Raw genomic sequence first — 6,438 nt, 5'->3', positions numbered from 1 at the left:
TTCAGTAATCAACATCACAAGAATTTATTAGTAGTACTCCTAATCTATTGGAGTTCTTTGGGATCTGGATATATCTGGTAAAATAGAAAGTGAGAGGGGAAGAGCACTACAGGAGTTTGAGGTTATGATTGTGGTAGGCCCATAACCAGTGCTCCAGTACATTGTGGGGTCTTTTGTCTTATTTTCTCAGATTTATTATAAGTGTCCAGTTGTAAAGGCTATAAGAAATATCTCCCTTGTAGTCCAGAAATCCGAGTGCTTTGGATTACTTGGATTAAATGGAGCTGGGAAAACCACCACATTCAAAATATTGACTGGAGAGGAGACCACAACGTCTGGAGCTGTGTTGATTGATGGCTTTAACATCACCAAAAATATCAGAAAGGTATTTCTGCTCCTAATTACTGAGTTGGTACCCTAAAGAAGGAGGCAACTGGGCAAGTGGGTGGGGGACCTAAAAGGGAAGCTGGAATATATATATATTATTATATATTATATAATATATAATATTATATATTCTTTCCTCAAAAGTAACAGAATCCAGACACAGCAATAGTCATGATAACATAATTGAGTTTGAGAAAAGGCAAATATTCTTTCTGGCTGAAATAAAGTATGATTATCTTTAATGGGACAAACTAGAAACAAAAAGAGTGGCTATTTCACTTAACCCGCTATGACATAAGAATTTGGTATGAAACAATTATTAGAAAAAGTAGTTGTGAAAGATACTAAGAAAGTCAAATTGACAGTGTTTGGACTCCTTTTGGATGTAACTTCTAAGGAAAATAAACGATCTTAAGATATTGCCTGTGTTTTTATCATGAGTCAATGAATAGGTGAAAGTTACTTACCAATAACTAAACACAAGAGATGAGTCTGTTTGGAAGAGGATATGTCAAGTGTAAGATATCTGTGACACATTCAAATGGGAGAACAGCCAACATGCCATTGGAATCTATGAACTGATACAGAGATATAAATTTGCGATTCATCAAAGCACAAGTGAAATGTGAACAGGATGGATAATCTATTGGGAGTATGGATAATAATGACAAGGGAGATGGGGGCTGAATCCTGAGGATTATCAACATTTCTATGATAGAGAATAACTGAAGAAAAATTGGGCAGAACTAGTGAGATAGGAGGAAAATATGGATAAAGTTTTATTACACAATCCACATGAAGAGAAAGTGTCAAGAAGAAAATGAAACAGAAATGTGAAGCAAAATAGACCTCAATAGTATTCATTGAAAGCTGAAGCAGTGGGTTGACACACAGACAGGTGAGGATGGGGAAATAATGAATGTGAACAAAACAGAAGAAAGGCAGCTGTCAAAAGAGGAAAAAGAGTGACACCCAGCATTTTAGGAAATGACAAAGAAAGAATCATAATTTATAGTAACTAGAACATGTTTATATGAATGGGGGGAAGCACTAAGAAGTTTAAAATATGTAGCAATAGGAGCTCTAGGATAAAAAAAGGCATTCATTCAAATAAATCATAAAAAATATAATAAGGTATACAAGTCTAATTCCCTCTCCTACCCACCTTTCCTTTATTTTTTCCCACAGAAAAAGATAACCACTTTTATCACACTACATATATTTTATGCATAGTCAATAAAATATAATGATCTATCTTCCATTCTTTTACACAAAATGTAGCATACTAAACACAGACTCCTAACTCTGGGAAACGAACTAGGGGTGGTGGAAGGGGAGGAGGGAGGGGGGTGGGGGGGAATGGGTGACGGGCACTGAGGGGGACACTTGAACAGGATGAGCACTGGGTGTTATTCTGTATGTTGGTAAATTGAACACCAATAAAAATTAATTTATTAAAAAAAATAAACACAATCTTTTGAATCTTGCCAAAGTGCTTTCCATATATGGTTATATAAATATGTACTAAACAAGCAATTTTTACAAATGCCTATATCCCTGAACCAATCACAATAGAGTATATGAACAACTCTTGTATCAATCTACCAGTCTGGTAGATTTTTTTAATGGCATCTTGTCATTATGCTGTATATTGTATCTCCATACTTATTTATCCTACATCTTTGCAACTTTGTAGCCTTTACCGAACACCAACACTCTTCCTCTGCCTCCCATCCCTGGTAATTGCCATTCAACTCTGTTTTTCTGTATTTTCTAGCTTCCACATAAAAATGAGATCATGCAGGGTTGTTTTTTTTTTTTCTTTCTATGGTTTATTTTATTCAACCTAACAGTCTCCAAGTTCATTGAAGCTGATGCAAATGTCAGAATCTCCTTTTTTAAGATTTTATTTATTTATTCATGAGAGACACAGAGAGGGAGGCAGAGACACAAGCAAAGGGAGAAGCAGACTCCATGCAGGGAGCCTGATGCGGGACTTGATCCCAAGACTCCAGGATCACACCCTGGGCCAAAGGGGGGCACTAAACCACTGAGCCACCCGGGGATCCCAGAATCTCCTTTTTTAAGGATGCATAGTATTACATTGTATGTGTATATATATATATATACATCACATTTTCTTTATCCATTCATCTATTGACAGTTTCTTAGGTCATTTCCATATTTTATCTACTGCAAAAAAGATTGTAATGACCATGGGAATACAGATATCTCTTAGAGGTACTGATTTCATTTCCTTTGGGTATTTTCTTTTAAGATTTTATTTATGAGAAACACAGAGAAAGGCAGAGACATAGGCAGAGGGAGAAGCAGGCTCCCTGGAGGGAGCCCGATGTGGGACTGGGTCCCAGAACCACAGCATCACAACCTGAGCCAAAGGCAGTCATTCCACTTCTGAGCCGCCCAGGCATCCTTTCTTTGGGTATTATCACCAAAAGAGGGATTGCAGGATCATATAGTGGCTCTATTTTCAGTTTTTTGAGGAACTTTCTTTATATATACATATATATGCACAATATATATTTTTTTCCAGGAGGTCAGGAAATATTTTATTGACAACTAGGGACATGGCTGTAAGAGAGGGAAGCACACAGGACTGCAAACTAAAACCCAATAGCCAGCAAGGGCCCTTTGGGCCAAGAACACTGCATCCTGGGGTCCTCACGGTCTCCCACCAAACAAGACTGGGCATCCAGGAGAGGGGGCAGTGGCTCTGGTATGCCACAGAGTGAGAGGATATATGGTGCCTCATTATGAGCGACAGGGTAAGGAGGTAAAATGGAGGGAGGGCCCATCACTGCCTAAGACCACCTACCTCCTCCTCTCAGAGCCGACACCAGGTGGAGGACTGAACCATCTAAGATCTTATAATCAGCTGCTGTCTTCTCATCATTCATCTGTTTTCCACTGTAGATGAGCCGCTGCTGCTGTGGGGGATTCCCTCTTTCTCCTCCACACGCTCCTTGATTCGCTCCACCTTGTCTGTGGGTTCAATGTCAATCTCAATCTCCTTTCTGATCAGTGTCTTCACTTTAATTAGCATCTCCTTCCCAGTTTGGAGCTGCACACAGATATATATATATATATATATATATATATATATATATATATATATATATATATATATATATATATTGAAGTTCGATTTACCAACATATAGCATAACACCCAGTGCCCATCCCATCAAGTTCCCACTCAGTGCTCTCACCCAGTCACCCCATCCCTCCGCCCACCTCCTCTTCCACTACCCTTTGTTTGTTTCCCAGTTAGGAGTCTCTCATGTTTTGTCACCCTCTCTGATATTTCCCACTCATTTCCCTCTTTCCCTTATAATCCTTTTCACATTTCTTATATTCCCCGTATGAGTGAAACCACATGATGATTGTCCTTCTCCGATTGACTTACTTCACTCAGCATAATACCCTACAGTTCCATCCACATCGAAGGAAATGGTGGGTATTTCTCCTTTCTAATGGCTGAGTAATATTCCATTGTGTATATATAAATATATATCACATATTCTTTATCCAGTCATCTGACAATGGACATCAAAGCTCCTTCCACAGTTTGGCTATTGTGGACATTGCTGCTATAAACATTGGGGGGCAGGTGTCCTGGTGTTTCACTGCATCTGAATCCTTCGGCTAAATACCCAGTGGTGCAATTCATAGAGTAGCTCTATTTTTAACTCTTTGAGGAACCTCCACACTGTTTTCCAGAGGGACTGTACCAGTTCACATTCCCATCAACAGTGCAAAAGGGTTCCCCTTTCTCTACATCCTCTCCAACATTCGTTGTTTCCTATCTTGTTAATTTTCACCATTGTCACTGGTGTGAGGTGGCATCTCATTGTGGTTTTGGTTTGTATTTCCCTGATGGCAAGTGATGCAGAGCATTTTATCATGTGCTTATTGGCCATGTGTATGTCTTCTTTGATTAAATTTTTATTCATGCCTTTTGCCCATTTTATGATTGGATTGTTTGTTTCTTGGGTGTTGAGTTTAATAAGTTCTTTATAGATCTTGGATACTAGCCCTTTTACTGATATGTCATTTGCAAATGTCTTCTCTCATTCTGTACGTTGCCTTTTAGTCTTGTTGACTGTTTCTTTTGCTGCGCAGAAGCTTTTTATCTTGATTAGGTCCCATAGTTCATTTTTGCTTTTGTTTCCCTTGCCTTCATAGATGTATCTTGCAAGAAGTTGCTGTGGCTAAGTTCAAAAAGGGTGTTGCCGGGATCCCTGGGTGGCGCAGCGGTTTGGCGCCTGCCTTTGGCCCGGGGTGCGATCCTGGAGACCCGGGATCGAGTCCCACTTCGGGCTCCCGGTGCATGGAGCCTGCTTCTCCCTCTGCCTGTGTCTCTGCCTCTCTCTCTCTCTCTCTCTCTCTGACTATCATAAATAAATAAAAATTTAAAAAAAATAAATCTTTAAAAAAAAAAAAAAGGTGTTGCCTGTGTTTTCCCCTAGGATTTTGATAGATTCTTGTCTCAAATTTAGATCTTTCATCCATTTTGAGTTTATCTTTGTGTATGGTGTAAGAGAATGGTGCAGTTTCATTCTGCTGCACATGGCTGTCCAATAATCCCAGCACCATTTATTGAAGAGACTGTCCTTTTTACAGTAGATAGTCTTCCCTGCTTTGTCAAATATTAGTTGACCATAGAGTTGATGGCCCATTTCTGGGTTCTCTATCATGTTCATTGATCTGTGTCTGTTTTTGTGCCAGCACCACACTGTCTTGATGATCAGAGCTTTGTAGTACAACTTGAAATATGGCATTGTTATGCCCTGGCTCTGGTTTTCTTTTTTAAAGATTTTATTTATTTATTCATGAGAGACACAGAGACACAGGCAGAGGGAGAGAGAGAAGCAGGCTCCATGAAGGGAACCCGATGCGGGATTCAATCCTGGGACTCCAGGATCACACCCTAGGCTGAAGGCAATGCTAAACCACTGAGCCACCTGGGCTGCCCTGGTTTTCTTTTTCAATATTCCCCTGGCTATTTGGAGTCTTTTCTGATTCCATGCAAATCTTAAGATTACTTGTTCCAACTCTCTGAAGAAAAGTCCATGGTATTTTGGTAGGGATTGCATTGACTGTGTAAATTGCCCTGGGTAGCATAGACATTTTCACAATATTAATTCTTCCAATCCATGAGCATGGAATATTTTTCCATCTCCTTGTGTCTTCCTCAATTTCTTTCAGAAGTGTTCTGTAGTTTTCAGGGTATTGATCCTTTACCTCTTTGGTTAGGTTTATTCCTAGGTATCTTATGCTTTTGGGTACAATTGTAAATGGGATTGACTCCTTAATTTCTCTTTCTTCAGTCTCATTGTTAGTGTATAGAAATGCCACTGAATTTCTGGGCATTGATTTTGTATCCTGCCACATTGCCACATTGCTGTATGAGTTCTAGCAATCTTGGGGTGGAGTCTTTTGGGTTTTCTATGTACAGTATCATGTCATCTGCAAAGAGGGAGAGTTTGACTTCTTTGCCAATTTGAATGCCTTTTGTTTCTTTTTGTTGCCTGATTGCTGAGGCTAGGACTTCTAGTACTATGATGAATAGCAGTAGTGAGAGTGGACATCCCTGTCTTGTTCCTGATCTTAGGGGAAAAGCTCCCAGTGCTTCCCCATTGAGAATGATACTTGCTGTGGGCTTTTTGTAGATGGCTTTTAAGATGTCGAGGAAAGTTCCCTCTATCCCAAAACTCTGAAATGTTTTGATCAGGAATGGATGCTGTATTTTGTCAAATGCTTTCTCTGCACATATTGAGAGGATCCTATGGTTCTTATTTTTTCTCTTGTTGATATGATCTATGATGTTGATGTTTATGAGTGTTGAACCAGCCTTGCATCCCGGGGATAAAGCCCACTTGGTCATGGTGAATAATCTTCTTAATGTATTGTTGGATCCTATTGGCTAGTATCTTGTTGAGAATTTTTGCATCTGTGTTCATCAGGGATATTGATATATAATTCTCCTTTCTGATGGAGTATTTGTCTGGTTTTGGAATTAAGGTGATGC

General features: G+C 39.4%; 1 pseudogene; it reads right to left on the bottom strand.

Annotated features, from left to right (window-relative positions):
• Positions 1-666: 666 nt before the first annotated feature.
• On the bottom strand, positions 667-3,476 carry LOC112908297 (ubiquitin-like protein NEDD8 pseudogene; annotated as a pseudogene).
• Between the last annotated feature and the right edge of the window lie 2,962 nt (positions 3,477-6,438).

This window comes from Vulpes vulpes, chromosome 3 (assembly GCF_048418805.1).
Source record: "Vulpes vulpes isolate BD-2025 chromosome 3, VulVul3, whole genome shotgun sequence".
Lineage (NCBI taxonomy): Eukaryota > Metazoa > Chordata > Mammalia > Carnivora > Canidae > Vulpes > Vulpes vulpes.
This window is presented reverse-complemented; position numbering and strand designations above follow the sequence as displayed.